Below are 18,574 nucleotides of genomic sequence, written 5' to 3'. Positions count from 1 at the left end.
ATCACCGCGGAGACCCAGGCCAAGGTATCGGCCTGCTTATCCGACATTGCTGCCTGGATGTCCAACCGCCACCTGAAACTGAACATGGCCGAGACTGAGCTTATCGTCTTTCCACCAAAACCCACTTCTCCTCTTCCACCGCGCTCGATCTCAGTTGATAACACCCTCATCTTCCCCGTCTCATCCGCCCGCAACCTCGGAGTCATCTTTGACTCCTCCCTCTCCTTCTCTGCGCATATCCAGCAGAGACCTGTCGCTTCTTCCTCTTTAACATCAGCAAAATTCGCCCTTTCCTCTCTGAGCACACCACCCGAACTCTCGTCCACGCTCTCATTACCTCTCGCCTTGACTACTGCAACCTGCTCCTCACTGGCCTCCCACTTAACCATCTATCCCCCCCCTTCAATCCATTCAGAACTCTGCTGCACGTCTTATACTCCTCCTTGGGGTAGAAGAAGTCAGTTATTGTTGGGGTCGGAAGGGTAGAGGGTGGTAGTGGGAGGGGGATATAGTTGCTCATTGTTGTTACTGTTTTTTATTTGTGATTTATAAACAACAATCGCACAGAATATTGTTCCTTTTTAAACTTTAATAAAAAGATTTAAATATAAAATCATAAGTGTTCAAGGCTTCTGCAGATGAGGACAGAGCCCATGGGGCGGGGACGGGAAAGGAGACAGGGCCCATGGGGACGGGGACGGAGACAGAACCTGCGGGGATGGGGCGGGGACAAACTTTGTCACCGTGTCATTCTCTAGTGCACCAGATATATTTCCTGCTTATTTGTAACCCCTGAAACAGGTGGCTGCGCCCATGTCGGGTCTGCATGGCTGGTGCTTCTAATAAAGATTTCTTGACTTCATCCCCACAGCTGATCGTCATTTGTGTCATCCTCTACTCCTTGTGGACTGCAGACGAAGTGGTCTTTTCCTGTTTTGTTTTTTGACCGTGTGTGCACTCCACTTAGGAAGCTTCGGTATGTAAGTGGCACTTTTTTGCTGCATTTATAACGCAGGTGCGCATAGAACTGCCCTTAATCCTTCCTCGTACACTCATGCCAAATCTCCTGTGAGTGACCCTCTGTGTGATAATATTCTGAACTGTGCAGAGCTCACACACAGGATGAGAGTTTGAACTCCATAAAGAAAGGACTGAGCAGGAAGTCTGCAAGGCTCGGCCTTATTTTTAGAATATTTTTTTTTCTTGCTAATTCCTTATATGGCTCTGAGCTTGGGATGCTGGATGGCCGAGTGAGGTCATCACACTGAGGTCATTGCTTAGGCAGGCAGGGCTTTGTGTGGGCTTCATTCAGACAGCCCGGGCCTCCCTTTTCGTCCGGCCTCAGGACAACAAAGCGCCTTAATTGTGTCTGGACACGGTCCAGGGCCTTGAGATAACATGTGCACTCCACTAACACTGAAAGGGGGGCAGTTTGGCAGATTCAAACTCATTAAATCATCCAGTTGAGAGCTGAGCTCATGCAGCAAGTTTGGTCTTGTATATACCAACTAAACAATGACCTTGGTCCCCAGGTAAACCTGGGCTAAGTCTAAAGTCCAAGGCAGGAAAATCCGCTGTTCTGCTGAACTAATATCGGTTTGGAAAAAGATGAAATCCAATAACCGTCTCTGCATAAATTGTATTATGTTGCTCTGGTGACTGTTTTTAACAAGGTTTTCTGGTGAAAGGAAGGGTATCGGTCTCAATCTTTAACATCAGGCCTGTCTGAGGCGTTCTAGTGATCGCTGGGACACAGTGACAGAAGAGATGACCCTACCCTGAAATATCATCTCTCTTTCCCTGTGGATTAAAGGACTCCCTCCGCAGCTAGGTCTGGGGCGAAGGAATTAAGCTCTAACCACAGTATTAGCCAGTCACACAAGAACAAGATGGCTTTATAAAAGAATAAGTTATTTGGGTACTATATGTGCCTGTGTATTGTATGTATAAACCTATACAGTATCTATAGTATATACCATAAATGTTTCTAATAAACACCTGGGCTATTATTAGAAAACATGGGTTTTCTGAAGAGTACGGTGAGCTATTAATGTAGGCACCATTTCTCTCGTCCATTTCTTTCAATTCTGGTCGCCGCATCTCAAAAAAGATGTAGTGGAATTAGAAAAGGTGAGGAGAAGGGCAACGAAAATGATAAAGAGGATGGGACGACTTCCCTATGAGGAAAGGCTAAAGCGGCTAGGGCTCTTCAGCTTGGAGAAAAGGTGGCTGAGGGGAGATATGATAGAGGTCTATAAAATAATGAGTGGAGTTGAACGGGTAGATGTGAAGCGTCTGTTCACGCTTTCCAAAAATACTAGGACTAGCGGGCATGCGATGAAGCTACAAAGTAGTAAATTTAAAATGAATCGGAGAAAAGTTTTCTTCACTCAACATGTAATTCAACTCTGGAATTCATTGCCAGAGAATGTGGTAAAGGCGGTTAGCTTGGCAGAGTTTAAAAAAGGTTTGGACAGCTTCCAAAAGGAAAAGTCCATAGACCGTTATTAAATGGACTTGGGGAAAATCCACTATTTCTAGGATAAGCAGTATAAAATGTATTATACTTTTTTGGGATGTTGCCAGGTATGTGTGACCTGGATTAGCCACTGTTGGAAACAGGATGCTGGGCTTGATGGACCTTTGGAGGCCCTGCACCGGCCCAGCGTCAGAACCATGAAAAAATGCAAGAAGAAATCCGGTCATTGCGGGGGGGGGGGGGGGGGGGGGGGGGGGGGGGAGTGGAGGACAGCAATGCTGGTTACTGTGAATTCTGGGGGGGGTGGGGAGTATTATTGGAGCAATCTGAATTTGTTTTTTTAAGATGATATTTAAACGGGGCCGATATTCAGACTGTGGGAGTTAGACCAGCTAACTGCCGCGATGAGTGCTGAGCCCAGATATTTATTTATTTATTGGTACACTGGGCAGATGTTTTTAACGTCTTATCAACGATGACTCCTAGATCCCTTTCTAGGTCCGTAACTCCTAACGCGGAACCTTGCATGACATAGCTGTAATTCGGGTTCCTCTTACCCACATGCATCACTTTGCACTTGTCAACATTGAACTTCATCAGCCACTTGGACGCCCAATCCCCCAGTCTCACGAGGTCTTCCTGTAATCTTTCACACTCCTGCGACTTGACGACCCTGAATAATTTTGTGTCATCTGCGAATTTAATTACCTCATTAGTTACTCCCATTTCTAGGTCATTTATAAATATGTTAAAAAGCAGCGGTCGCAATACAGACCCCTGCAGAACCCCACTAACTACCCTTCTCCATTGTATAGAACAAGAGATTAACAGATGTCATGATTATAATAGGTTTTATGTGTTTATATATATATTGTTTCAGATAAGCACGTCAAGTGTTTGGGATGCTGATTCCAGTGACTGGCATTGAATATCCAGTTTATTTTTGGCCAGTTTAAAGATAACCAGCTACGTCGATATTCAGACTTAGCCGGTTATCTTTAAACCAGCTAAAGATATCGTGGCCAAAATATGGCCACTAAACCGGCTTTAAAAATCAGAGGATAGCCGTATATCGGCTGATGCAGCTGGCTACTGCTAGCCAGTACCTGGGATATTCAGCGGGGGATATCCAGTTATCCTCTTTTGCATATCAGCAGAAAGCTGGCCAAGCGTTATTTAACCGGTCAGCAGCCGTTCTGGCCAGTTAAATAGCGCTGAATATCGAGGGAAAGGTTTTTTGATGCTAAAACACGGGATTGGGCTGTTATTAGAGGTGAGTTATTATTAGAAACAATACAGTATTCCTGAAATTCTATAAATGATGCTTAAAATTGCACACACAAATTAGAGCACGTGCCCAATTTGCACATATAACTCAATTGATTAATGAACCAATTAGCACTGATGGGTGCTATAATCATCACTATTGGCATTAATTGAAATACTACGACTAGGGGCATTCGAACGAAGCTACAAAGTAGTAAATTTAAAACAATTGTAGAAAATATTTCTTCACCCAATGTGTAATTAAACTCTGGAATTTGTTGCCAGAGAATGGTGGTAAAGGCAGTTAGCTTAGCGGAGTTTAAAAAAGGTTTGGACAGCTTCCTAAAGGAAAAGTCCATAGACCGTTATTAAATGGACTTGGGGAAAATCCACTATTTCTGGGATAAGCAGTATAGAATGTTTTGTACATTTTTGGGATCTTGCCGGGTATTTGTGACCTGGATTGGCCACTGTTGGAAACAGGATGCTGGGCTCAATGGACCTTTGGTCTTTCCCAGTATGGCAATACTTATGTATTTATGTACTTTTATATTTTTTTAAATATTTTTTTTTTTTATTTTTTATTAGCTTTCAAAATTTTTACACGTACAAACATGTAAATAGTAATACATGTATAACCTTGATCAATAATCTAAACACAAATTCACCAAGTACACAAATTCACCAAGCAAGAGCAAGGTTATACAATTAATTAGACCACATAATTTCCAAGGGAGGCATGTTTTAGATTATAGGAGATCTCAAAAAGAAAAAGGAAATAGTCGTTTATGGCCTGGTCTTCCTTACCCTTACTACTATTGATAATCTGATAACATCAGTTATTCTGCAGGTGTAATGGCAAGCTTTTTCATCACTAAGAACGCTTTAAGATGTTCCGGTTCAAAAAATATATATTTTACTCCCATATATTTAACCAGACATTTACATGGGTAAGCAAGTAAATATGTTGCCCCCCAGGCTCGGGTCTCTTCTCTGTATGAAAGAAATAACTTTCTCCTATCCTGAGTTGTCTTACAAACATCCGGGTATATCCACAATCTTTGGCCACAAAAGGTTTTTAGAGCATTTTTAAAATATAACTTCAATACAGCATTCAAGTCCTGTTCAAATACAAATGACATCAAAAGAGTTCTACGCTGTTCAATTTCAGATAGAGATGAATCTAATATAATTGATATGTCCAGTTGTACTTGAGGATCCATAGGTATGTTCCTCTGTTCATTTGTCTTGACCTTATCTCCAGATTCAGTTTGCTGAGTAATTGGAAGGTAATATATTCTATTTAAAGGAGGAATAGCTGAATCTGGATATAACAAGATTTCTTTTAAATATTTCTTGAACATTTCAACAGGACTCAGTTCTTTAGTCCAAGGGAAATTCAATATCTAAGATTCAATCTTCTTTAAAGTTCTCGAATTGTTCTATTTTCTTGTGGATTACTATTTTATCTGTTACTAAGAATTCAGTTACAGATTTTAAAGATTTAACTTCTTGCTGAAGTGCTTCAGTTTGTAGGACTGATTCCTGCTTAGTTTTTTCAGGGAATTAGTCAAAGAGTCTATTTTACTTACTAACAGAGAAGTCTCTCGAGCAGATTTTATTACCGTCTGGCTCAATCCCTGTAGAGTCTTCCATATCATCTGCAGATTTATCTCCGCCGGAGGGTTCCCCTCCAAAGAAGTATCCTCAGCGTTTGGGGGGGAGTTAGCGCCGTCCGAGGTTTGGTCCAACACGACTTCCGTAGTGGCTTCATCCTCCTCTCGCCGCCCCGAAATCGCTGGTGGCGGAGGTCGATTATCTGGCGGTGAAAGTGATATTCCAGTGCCGAGGGAGATATGGCTCCTCCAATAGCTCCCAGTTCAGCTTCACTCGCCCTGTTTCCTTGGATAGGCATCGCGAATCGGTCTAGTGTTTGTTGGGTCGGGGAGGAAGTTCGGGCTGCCGGCGTCAGGCCCTTAACTACCTTGACTAGCCCCTTCCTTTTGGTATGAGGCATTTCGTTTAGAGGTAAAATATTTTTAAAACACATATTTTTGTCCTCTAAATAAACCACACCTTTGAGAGTAACCTCTCTCATTTGTATCTTTGGGTTGGAGGACTCATCCATTGGCCTCAATGTTTGACTGACTTGCCTTCTTAACTTCTTCTCAACAATCAACCCCCAAGAGTCCCTGGAGCTCACGATTCCCAGAGTCATGTGTATTCTTCTGGGTTGGCCCTTAATGTATTGTACTTCATTGCAAGACCCAGAGGCCAGTGGCCCTCACTTGACCCTAAGTGTGGCTTTCTAACTGTCCCTCACCTTGCACAGGTGCTTGCTTCTAGCACTTTCTCCAGAACAACTATTCTGTGCAGTTCTCAGTGAGTTTGAGTTGTACGGCGTACAAACCCTCACGCTGTTCTCATGAGACTGTGCAAACAGTGAAGAAGTTTGGACACTACATGGGTCAAGCTCACCAAGAGCTACACCATGCGGGAAGAAAACAGAACAGCTGTTCCAGAGACAGTGCCTGCGGCGAGACTCTGAGAAAGGTCAGAGGTCATTAAACCAGAGGAAGGTGCAGCATGGAGGAATTGGGGACAGGATGATGGTGGCTGACCGGAAGGGTTGATACTGTTACGAAAGGGTTGGCGAAGACATAGTAACATAGTAGATGCACTGTCCATCCAGTCTGCCCAACAAGATCAACTCATATGTGCTAATTTTTGTGTATACCCTACGTTGATTTGTACCTGTATTCTTCAGGGCACAGACCGTATAAGTCTGCCCAGCACTATCCCCGCCTCCCAACCACCAGTCCCACCTCCCACCACCGGCTCTGGCACAGACCCTATAAGTCTGCCCAGCACTATCCCCGCCTCCCACCACCGGCTCTGGCATATACACGTATATATTTGCACCTGATTTAGAGCAGCTGTGCAAGAATATCTGAATGCCTGTCGGGGATATGTAAGATTTTTTGGATAATGGAAAGTGGAATGCGATTCTTTTCAGATAAAACAACTCTGGATGTAAACGTGCTTTATGTGTTGGGGAAAATCTGGATTGAAGGAGACAAGATGAGCTGAGGGAGAGAGCGAGAGTCTGAAGAATCAAACTTGATTTTATTTACACATATTGCTCTGTGTGTGCCTGGGCAGATGGATTGGCTATATCAATGAAGAAGGACCCCACCCCCCCCCCCCCCACCCCCCCTTATCACCCGGAGCTCTGGGCACCATACTGGTCCTGGCACTCACACTGAAGTCTTTTTGCCAACCTCCCCCCCCCCTTCGAAAACAGTGAAGATCACTGTTAGGGGATCCCCAGCTCAGTGAATGAATCTTAATTTCACAAACAGCTGGGGGGGGAGCCTGTTCTTGCTTTTCAGTACAAATGAAGTCTCTGCAGGCTGCAATATATTTTATTGGTTCAATTACCCAGTGAGGAGGATGTATGTGAGCTTCTGAAAACCACGCAGGTTCTGTCATTAGATACGGTTCTCATTTGATGAGGTCATATCTGAACCAGTGACATCATAGTCTGGAACGCACATGTGCAACATTATCCTTTGGATAATTCTCATTTCACTCCGATATAAGATATCACCATGATGGTCTCTCTTTCTCCAGGACTGACATGCTCAGCAGTTCTCTTTATATCCAATGCTACACAATTGTCCTTGTGGGTTCTGGGAGGACATTGATGCTTCCAGGCTGCACAAGAAAATAGGAAGCAAGTTTGAAACACGGACCAGGTTTTCAACAGGAAAATTCCCCCCTCGCCACCCACACACAGAAACAGTAAGATTCTGGGCCAATCATGATAAATCCATCCCTTAATATGTTACCCACCAAACAAACAGAAGCAATCAACTTCATCAAACAATTGTTTTATATTCATTTTTATAATTACTTTCCAGAAATGAGTAGATTGATCCCCTCCCCCCCCCCCCCCCCCCCCCCCCCCCCCCCCATCCTTTCCTTGGTTAAAAGGATCCTTTCTCTTCATAGAAACAACTGGAAAGATATTACCCAGTGTTCCTGAATATAACCCACCTTGAGCTACTACTGAAAAAGTGGTGAGCAAAATCCAAATAAATACAAATATTGAATTCACATAAATTATTTATAAAACTTTTGAGGAAAAGGACACCCTTATTTTGCCACAAAGCAGGTAATTATAGGGTTTATTCAATTGTCATTCACTGGTCCAGAAAAACTTCCCAATTTTTCGTCTTTTATTTTTAAAGCATTTATCAAAAAAAAAATCTTCTGTAATCCTGTAATATTATCTTAGTTCAAGTATTTATCCAACCAAAAAAACAGTAGCCATTAGATTTTTTTTTTTAATTAATGATAACAGACATCAAGTTACTCAGTTCTAGGCTAGAGATTTTAGGCCAGTCCTGGATTTCTGACCATCCCATTCTGGTGCATTATGTGATTTGCAGCACTGATTTCAAGGGGCAAAATCAGGCACTACAAATCCCACACTGCTTTAGAATGTAAGTTCAAAACCAGAAATGGCCTAAAATCTCCAGCCTGGAGCTGGGTAACTTGACATCTCTGTAATAATAGGAGCAAAACACTTTGTGCGAACGCTAGAGCGTTCATGAAACCCAACGGAGATCCATCCGTTTAGCTCCTCTTCAAGGGAATTTTCGCAAAGGTTTTTTTAAATTAAACCGCGGTAGAAATCAGCTGGCGATAAACGCCGAGATGCCCAAATGGGCGTCTCGACGTTTACTGCCACCTGATTTGTACCGCGAGCTAAAAACACTACTGCAGCTTAGTAAAAGACCCCCCCCCCAAATGAATTGCTGCTCTACTGACACCCCAATGAAATATGCTTAGTGCTTCTGCAACCAAAATTGCTGTTTCTCAACCTAATTTTTCACATTTTCTTCAAAGTAATTACTCAAATGCTTAAGTCTCCCATTTTCAACTCTTGATTCCTGAGAACGCAAGGCAAACAATGGTTGTAATCCCTCTGTGCCTGTTTCATGTTCTGAAGGAGGGGGGGGGGGGGGCGATGAACAGCTGGAGTACTCATTTTTGCTTTAGGCCTCATGTTTACATCAAGTTAAATTAAGAGCGTAGGCCTCATCCAGGACAGAGCTAGGCAGTTGGCCAAAGCTAACACATGATTATAGATTTTCTGCAGTGTAATAATACTTACCCTGTCAGTCATGCCTGGCTCTAACGCTTCGGTTGAACCAATGACTTGGATCTGATTAAAAATTGCGCTCCCATACAAATAAATGATTGGCTAAAATTGTGTGAGGCTGTGTTGGTCCACTTTATAAGTCATAACCAAAACCACAGAAAGAAGGTAAGATGAGACCTTTCTTATTGGACTAAATACATTTTAGAAGGAATTCAGACAAAAATTCAGTGCTGAAAATTGAGTGCTAACTGCCAGATTCTGTATAGCGTACCTAGCATTCTGCGCCAAAATCCAAGCATATTCTATAACAATGCATGTAACTTAATTGGCGTAACAAGCCTAATCAGTGTTACTAACAGCGCTTAACAAGCAATAATGATCCTGTCAGTGGGAGTGGAGCACGGGGTGGTGGTATAGAAGGTTGGCTGAACCGTTGACTAGCCTAGTCTGCCCTGCTCTTCACCGACGTATCTGCAGCCCAACCGCTGGCTATCTGAGGCCTGTCCCGTGCACTTTTGCGGTGGGGGCAATTTCTCCCGGCGTTGTCTCTCTGTATCATCGTCGCCCTCTTCATTTCACCCCTCGACCTGTACCGCCTCCTCTACAATGGACTAATAGCTGAATAGCTTCTCCCTGCTGACAAGCTTCTCGGCCATTCGTAGTTTGAGACTGCCTCCTGCACTACCTCCGCCTTCATTGTTTGTCTGTCTGATTGGAGAAGTTGGAGAACGGCTCCTAGCCATGATGGGACTTCATCTTTTTGCGTTCCTGGTTGTTTCCTCCTGGTCGCAAGATCTGATGTTCTGTGTCTCGGCGAGTCAAGATCTGATTCTGGACTCGTTTCACTTTACTTTCTCTTCCTTCCCTCCCTTCTGCCTCCAACTGTCATTGTAATTCTTTTCATTAGTTCGTTGTAAGCCGCTCTGGGGCTGCTTTAATGGCAAAAAGTGGGGTATAAATGATCTAAAATAAATAAATAAATAATGAGCACTAATTGGCAATAATTTGAACTTCCACGCACAGCTCACTAAGGGGTCCTTTTACTAAGCTGCGTAAGCATCTATGCGTGCCCAACGTGCGCCAAAATGGAGTTACCGCCCGACTACCATGTGGCTGTTGCGGTAATTTCATTTTTCGTGCTCGGCCAATACGGACGTCTGAAAAATATTTTTTATTTTCGGATGCGCGCAGGTCATTACCGCCAGGATTCTTTACCGCTAGGTCTATGGCTGGCGGTAAGGTCTCCGACCCAAAATGGACGCGTGGCAATTTTGATTTTGCCACGCGTCCATTTTCATGGGGGGGGGGGGGGACAAAGGCCTTTTTCACAGGCACACTGAAAAATGGATTGGCGCGCGCCCAAAACCCGCACCTACACTACCGCAAGCCATTTTTCAGCGCACCTTTGTAAAAGGACCCCAAATTGTATTCTATAATGAACTGCGCCTAACTTCTAATGTGTTCAGTTTAAAAGGGGCGTGACTATCGGCGGGGAAATGGGCATTTCGAGATCGTTGTGAAATTTACACGCGTGGTTATAGAATATGGCCTTATGGTCCTGTACGTGTAAATCTATGTGCAGGGATTTATGCCACATTTTCGTTGGTGTAAATGGAGGCATGTAGTTGTAGCCGCTGGGATATCAGCTAAGCGTATTCTATACACTGCACCTAAATCCACTCCACTCATTATTTTATAGACCTCTATCACATCTCCCGTCTCTTCTCTAAGCCCTAGACGCTTCAGCCTTTCCTCACAGGGAAGTCGTCCCTTCCCCTTTATCATTTTTGTCATCCTTCTCTGTACCTTTTCTAATTCCACTATATCTTTTTTGAGATGCGGTGACCAGAATTGAACACAATATTCGAGGTGCGGTCGCACCATGGCCCAATACATAGTAACATAGTAGATGACGGCAGAAAAAGACCTGCATGGTCCATCCAGTCTGCCCAACAAGATAAACTCATATGTGTATACCTTACCTTGATTTGAACCTGCCTTTTTCAAGGCACAGACCGTACAAGTCTGCCCAGCAGTATTTCCCACCTCCCAACCACCAGTCCCGCCTCCCATCACCGGCTCTGGCACGGACCGTATAAGTCTGCCCTCCACTATCCTCGCCTCCCAACCACCAACCTCTCTTCCCCCACCTGCTCCGCCACCCAATTTCGGCTAAGCTTCTGTGGATCCATTCCTACTGCACAGGATTCCTTTATGCATATCCCACGCATGTTTGAATTCCGTTACCGTTTTCATCTCCATCACCTCCCGCGGGAGGGCATTCCAACCATCCACCACCCTCTCCGTGAAAAAATACTTCCTGACATCTTTTTTGAGTCTGCCCCCCCCCCTTCAATCTCATTTCATGTCCTCTCGTTCTACCGCCTTCCCATCTCCAGAAAAGATTTTTTTGCGGATTAATACCTTTCAAGTATTTGAACATCTGTATCATATCACCCCTGTTCCTCCTTTCCTCCAGGGTATACATGTTCAGGTCAGCAAGTCTTTGTTCATACGTCTTGGAGCGCAAATCCCATACCATTCTCGTAGCTTTTCTTTGCACCGCTTCCATTTTTTTAACATCCTTCGCAAGGTACGGCCTCCAAAACTGAACACAATACTCCAGGTGGGGCCTCACCAACGACTTGTACAAAGGCATTATAACGTCCTCACTTTTGTTTTCCATTCCTTTCCTAATAATATCTAACATTCTATTTGCTTTCTTGGCTGCTGCAGCACACTGAGCAGAGGATTTCAACGTATCATCAACAACGACGCCAAGATCCCTTTCTTGGTCTGTGACTCCTAACGTGGAACCTTGCATTACATAATTATAGTTTGGGTTCCTCTTTCCCACATGCATCACTTTGCACTTGCTGACATTAAACGTCATCTGCCATTTAGACGCCCAGTCTCCCAGTCTCGTAATGTCCTCTTGTAAATTTTCACAATCCTCTCGTGATTTAACAACTTATTCATTCCCTTATTGATTTTGATAATGGTAAACTGCTGAGCTGTTATGATTTGAAGTATATATAAAAAAGTGAATTGTGAATTTAAGCAAATAGGGTTGGGAAATGTGGAAAGTTTATAGTCTCCTCAAGTCTATCTTAAAAATAGCTTATGGACTTTTCTTTTAAGGAACTTGGCCAAACGTTTTTTAAACTCTGCTAAGCTAACTGCTTTTAACACATTCTCTGGCAATGAATTCCAGAGTTTAATTACACATTGAGTGAAGAAATATTTTCCCCAAATTGTTTTCCTTTTATGTGTCTGGAACTTTGTCTTTTGGAAATAACTGTTGTGCAATTTCATCCCTTTTCCTTTTGTCTTTTTTTTTCTGTTTTCATTTTGAGTTGGTTTTGTTGACTTTTTATGTTATAACATCAGTTGTTTCTAAATGATGTTGTAAACCGACTTGATATTTGTTTGGAAAGTTGTTTATCAAATTCAATGAAACAAATAAATAGATGTACGTGAGTGGATTTTATCCACAGTTGTTGTAAATTGTGTGAAACTATTTTAAAAAGGCACAGAGGTGCCTATACTAACTTTGTAAAATAGCCCCAAAACAGGTGTTTACTTGGACTTTGTACCTTGCTGACCAATATAAATTTACCTCCCACACGTCTCTATTTTTATCCCTACAAGAAATGGATTGGGGGAATCTGTTTACAAAATTCAGAAACGTTTTGCAACGTTCAGAATATCTTATGAAAAATCTAGAACTTTCCCGGAAGTCCAGAAAACCCCAAGCCTGCCCTATCACAGACCACTGAAAGCCCCTCTGTTGTGTCCTCTACTCCTGGCGAAAAACAGATTTCAAACGATCTTCTCTGTGCTGCAAACTCATGAGCCTCTGAGTGTCCTCTTCAATTCAGCAGCCTCCCACAGAGCTTTGAATGCCACCAAGCATTCATTTCTTGAGATGTAATTTATTTCCCCGGGAAGGCTATGACTCAGACATAGCCCCGGTTGGCACCAGACAAAAGAGCCCATTCTCTGGTCATTCGGTGATAAAGTGCGATTGCTCAGCAAACCTCCGGCACAATGGCGCAATTGAGAAGCGCCGGCTGCAGCGACGTATTTCCAACCCTTAAGTATTATCAGAGATAGAATGAGGCATTCCTCCAGGTCTCGTGCTAGGCAGAATTGGGAAGACATTGAGTTGTCCAACTCCAAGCTTCCTCCAAAAATATGTTTTAGGGGTAATTTGAAAAAGGATTTTTCACTGAGAGACACTGCTGTACACACGTTAACAGGGGAATTCTATCTATAACGCTCAAATTTACGTGTGCAAATTTGGGCACACGGCTAATTGGAGTGCACAATTTAATTGAATAATGAGCCAATTAGTGTCAGTAATTGAATGCTAACAATTATTATGTTAATTGGCAACAATTTGGATTTACGTGCACATCTTGCTTGGCGTTATTTTATGGAGATGCACACATAAGGGGTCGTTTACTAAGACTAGAGCATGCTAAATGTTAGCGACACCCACTATGGGCATTGCTAACGTTTGGCGTGCCCTAAATATAAGCACACACTAAAAATGCTAGCGTGCCTAAGGGCCCCTTTTACAAAGGCACGCTAGCGTTTTTAGCATGCGCAACAAATAAACTTGCGCTAAATACTAGAGACACCCATTTATTCCTATGAGCATTTCTGGTGTTTAGTGCGTGCTAACCATTAATGCACGCTAAAAATGCTAGCACGTCTTTGTAAAAGACCCTCTTAGTGTGCACCTGAAAGGGGGGCTTGGCTATGAGAGGAAAAGGGAAATGGGACTTGATATACTGCCTTTCTGAGGTTTTTGCAACTACATTCAAAGCGGTTTACATATATTCAGGTACTTATTTTGTACCTGGGGCCAATGGAGGGTTAAGTGACTTACCCAGAGTCACAAGGAGCTGCAGTGGGAATTGAACTCAGTTCCCCAGGATCAAAGTCCAATGCACTAACCACTAGGCTACTCCTCCACTGCAGGACGTCAGACTCACAGAAACAGAAGCCTGCGCGGCCGCGTTGCTGATCTGCAAGGGCAGGCTTCTACATGGAATGTTGCTAGTGGAATAGCAACATTCCATGTAGAATCTCAAATAGGCTAAGATTCTGGAATATTGTTGTTCTTTGGGGTTCTACATGGAATGTTGCTACTTTTTAAGATTCTGCATGGAATCTTGTTAATGGGACTTGATATACCGCCTTTCTGAGGTTTTTGCAACTACATTAAAAGCAGTTTACATATATTCAGGTACTTTTTTTGTACCAGGTGCAATGGAGGGTTAAGTGACTTGCCCAGAGTCACAAGGAGCTGCAGTGGGAATCAAATTCAGTTCTCCAGGATTAAAGGTGCATCAGCAGGTCAGGGGCATTCATTAAAGTTCGTACACTATTATAGAATTCGGGAGATTTGCGCCTAATTTTCATGTGAGGATTTACACCAGGTTTCAGTTGGTGTAAATCTTCATGCCAGAGTCGGGCACGGATCCTGGAGCTGCATGCCAGTCTCTAAACGGTGCCCAGTTCAGAGCACCGTTTTTAGAGTAGCGCTCAACACTCATTTTTGTAGCACCCAAATTTTGGGCGCAATTTACTGAATCTAGCTCTAAAGGCTTCTTGTAAAAAGTAGTCATAGGGCTAGATTCTATATATCGCGCCTCGATTACCACGTGAAAATCAAAGGGGATTCTACACAGTACGCTTTAATTTAGGCATACGTTATAGAATACTAGTGGAACCATGCCCGTTTCCTCAACAATGAAATGGGCCCTAGGAAGGCTGTCATGTGAGTTTCTTTTTTTCTCTCTCCCGTGCCCTCCCCTCCATGTCCAGTGATTCTCCTCTTCCCTGCCCTCCCATCCATGTCCTGCGATTCTCTCCTCTACTGTCCTCCCATCCCATCCATGTCTGTCAATTCTCCTCTGCCCTCCCCTCCCCTTCCTCCATCCCTCCCCTTGATGTCCCATGATTCTCTCCTCCCCTCAATTTGTACCTGAACATTCTCTGGCTGGCTGGTGCTGGCTTCCGTTCCGTTCGTAACATCCCTCCTGACGTCAGCTCGCCTCCAGCGTTCCCTTCCCTCTCACTGTTCCGCCCTCTGACGTCATTACGTCTTGACGCGAGGGCGGGACAGTGAGGGGGAATGGAACGCTGGAGGCTGGCTGACGTCAGGAGATGTTACGAACCCAGGCAGCCAGACATGGAACGTTGGAGGTGCAAATTATTATATAGGATGCCGTGTGCTGCTCCGCACGACTAAATTTAGTCACGGTCAATTAGGCCAACTAAAACCTGGTGTAAATTCCAACGCTTACTTACATTAGGCATGGAGCGAGTGTATTCTAAAACAACGCATCTAGATTTTAGAAATGCCCACGCCACACCCACTTTTCAACTATGCGACTGAGGGGTAGATGCACTAACCAAAACGTTAAAGCCCTTCCCTTACCGATTCCTTAGCAAATCGGTAAGAAATGGGCATGCATCAAGGAAATCGCATGCAAATGAGCTGGTCGCTGCTAGCCCTAGCACAGCTGCATATGACTGATGATTTTCCAACTCTTATCAGCAGCTCTGAGGGGGTCCCAGCAGTGGTACCTGCTTTCAGGGGGATCCCAGCAACACCAGCAGCTCTCACGGGGGGTGGGAGGTGCCCCAAATGACCACCGCCAGCATCGGGACATGCGAGGACGTCCAAATAAAAAAACTATTTGGACGTCTCTTTCGATTATGCCCCTCCTCCAGGTCTCTCTCAGCCAATCACAGCGTGTTTAGCTGACACTGGTGGAGGTGGTGGAGACAAGCACTGAATCTGTATTCAAGAAAGCGTGGGAAAGGAGGCGATAGTGGATGCTGGGCAGACTGGATGGGCCATTTGGCCTTTATCTACTGTCATGTTTCTCTGTTTCTATTTAGAGAGGTGTTTCTTGAGTGCAAATAAGTGGATAGAGGTTAGAGAAGGAGTCAGTAGGTAATTTGGGGATGTGATGATGAAGAGGGCTAGGGCCGGAATTTGTAAGTATTTTTTTTTATATATGTTGAGTTTAGAATGCTTGTTGTGTGCTTGGTTTTATGATTATTATTTTTGATGTTCAACTATAATCCCTTTGCAACACAGTGGCTAACGGAATATATATGTCTAAAAAAAATGAAAACATAATGAATCATTCTGTTATCACATTCTCCACTTGCTTAGACAGTCATTGTGCAACTGTCCTCGGTCGAGGGCCATGCACCAGGGGCTCCCTCTGAAGCTCTACCATCGTAGGCACATGCCCAGCCATTAGAGGTCACCCTTGCATGATGACTGAGACTCTCCCCCTCCCCAGTGGCTGTGACCACTGCCCTGCGGCATCCCCAGCATCGGCCGGCCTGGGAAGCAAAAGCGGGTCCTTCCACTTAGCAGCGCCCAGCGCCACCAGGCCAACTCACAAATTCATGAAAACGGGAGCTGTTACAGCTACTAAGGTCCCCTCCATATAGTATTCAAATTGTATCCTCCCGTGCCATGGCGCAGTAGAATTAATCTGTTTAGAACTGTACAGGGGCTTTAAGTCATACATAAATGGTACCAGATGGACTGAAAAGCCTTGGTTCATATTTCCTGAGATGGAAAAGCTAAAATGACTTGCAAATAGGCAGATAGAAAGAACAGCCACCCTCAGCGACACTGTGAAATGAATCCTGCAGTCCGCAAGCAAAGTGAATGCTGTCAGGCCCCAGATGGATCACATCCGGTAGCTTTGACGGATGAAAATAAGTTTACTTCAGCTGTCCAAAGAACAGCACAGATGCTGAGACATTATTAGACCACGTTTCAAGCCTCATGTGACATTTTATTACAACTCGGAGAAAAGAAATAGGCTGCAGGAATTGTTCCCCTTCTGATTCTGTGTGTTAAGAAGTTATTTCTAGGCTGGTGGCTCTCCCCCACCCCCACCTTCCAGAAAAGTCCAGTTGTGTTGCTATTTGAAATGTGGCAGTCAGCACCCAGAACTGCAGGAGGAGCTTTGTAGCCAGAGAGAAGTTAAGGAGGGCAGTGGGCACCCATGAGGCAGGGCCCAATCGATTAAGGACTTCTTCAGTCTAAATATTGTGGACCGGATTTAAGGGTTAGGGCCATAAAAAAAGATGTGAAGACCCTGCCAAGATATTACATGAAGTGAAACCCCCGTTCATTTCCATTTTCCATTTATTTCTTTTTATATCCCGCATTATTCCAAAGCAAGTTTGGTTCAATGTGGTTTACAGAGAACAGGATTAAATAAGTACTTATGTACATAAAACATGTGAGAAACTACATTAGTACATAAGTAATGCCACACTGGGAAAAGACCAAAGGTCCATCGAGCCCAGCATCCTGTCCACGACAGTGGCCAATCCAGGCCAAGGGCACCTGGCGAGCTTCCCAAACGTACAAACATTCTATACAATCAAGCCATTGTGACATCACTAATGAGGTTGGCTCTTATTGGTGGAATGAGCCACTATGACATCACAATAGGTTAAATCACTGCTCTATGTAATAAAAATGAGCCAAGTAGAGGACATAAGTACATAAGTAATGCCACACTGGGAAAAGACCAAGGGTCCATCGAGCCCAGCATCCTGTCCACGACAGCGGCCAATCCAGGCCAAGGGCACCTGGCAAGCTTCCCAAACGTACGAACATTCTATACATGTTATTCGTGGAATTGTGGTTTTTTCCCAAGTCCATTTAGTAGCGGTTTATGGATTTGTCCTTTAGGAAACCATCTAACCCCTTTTTAAACTCTGCCAAGCTAACCGGCTTCACCACGTTCTCCGGCAACAAATTCCAGAGTTTAATTACGTGTTGGGTGAAGAAAAATTTTCTCCGATTTGTTTTAAATTTACTGCACTGTAGTTTAATCGCATGCCCCCTAGTCCTAGTATTTTTGGAAAGATTGAACAGACGCTTCACATCCACCTGTTCCACTCCACTCATTATTTTATATACCTCTATCATGTCTCCCCTCAGCCGTCTCTTCTCCAAGCTGAAAAGCCCTAGCCTCCTTAGTCTTTCTTCATAGGGAAGTCATAGAGTATTACAGTGCGTTGTACTATTTTGCATTATAACTAAACGTTGTACATCATCGTACTAAAACTATGTAACAACATTCAGCATGGTGCTGAGAGAGGGGAGTGGATGATTTAGGGGAGCGAAAGGGAATCTGGGAGTGGTAGGGTGTTTGTAATGGGGGGTCATAATGGGGTTCATGGGATTTGGTATTGATATCCTAAGTCGTTACTGAATTGTTTTGAACAGATGTGCTTTTAGCATTTTTCGAAATATTAAGTAGTCAGTGATTTTTCTGACAGCAGGCAGTAGGGAGCTCTGTGTTTTGATGGCAAGGTACGAAAAGCAGGAGGAGTAAATGGATGTATAGCCTAGTCTTTTGTGGTGTTAGTGGTGGAGAGTCAGAAAGTTTTGAGTTCCTGCAACGGCGTTTCTCATTAGGAGATCGATTAGCATTGTGAGGTATTCAGGGGATTGGGCTTGAAGAATCGTGAAAACAAGTGTTGTGATCTTGAAGATAGTCTGGGAGCCAGTGAAGTGCTTGTAGCAGGGGCTAGGAAGATGAGCTATTTCAAAACTGTGCAAAGCAAATCTGTGGATCTTATGTGGGTATAAC

Source organism: Microcaecilia unicolor, chromosome 14 (assembly GCF_901765095.1).
Source record: "Microcaecilia unicolor chromosome 14, aMicUni1.1, whole genome shotgun sequence".
NCBI classification, from domain to species: Eukaryota; Metazoa; Chordata; class Amphibia; order Gymnophiona; family Siphonopidae; genus Microcaecilia; species Microcaecilia unicolor.
Note: the sequence above shows the minus strand (reverse complement) of the source record.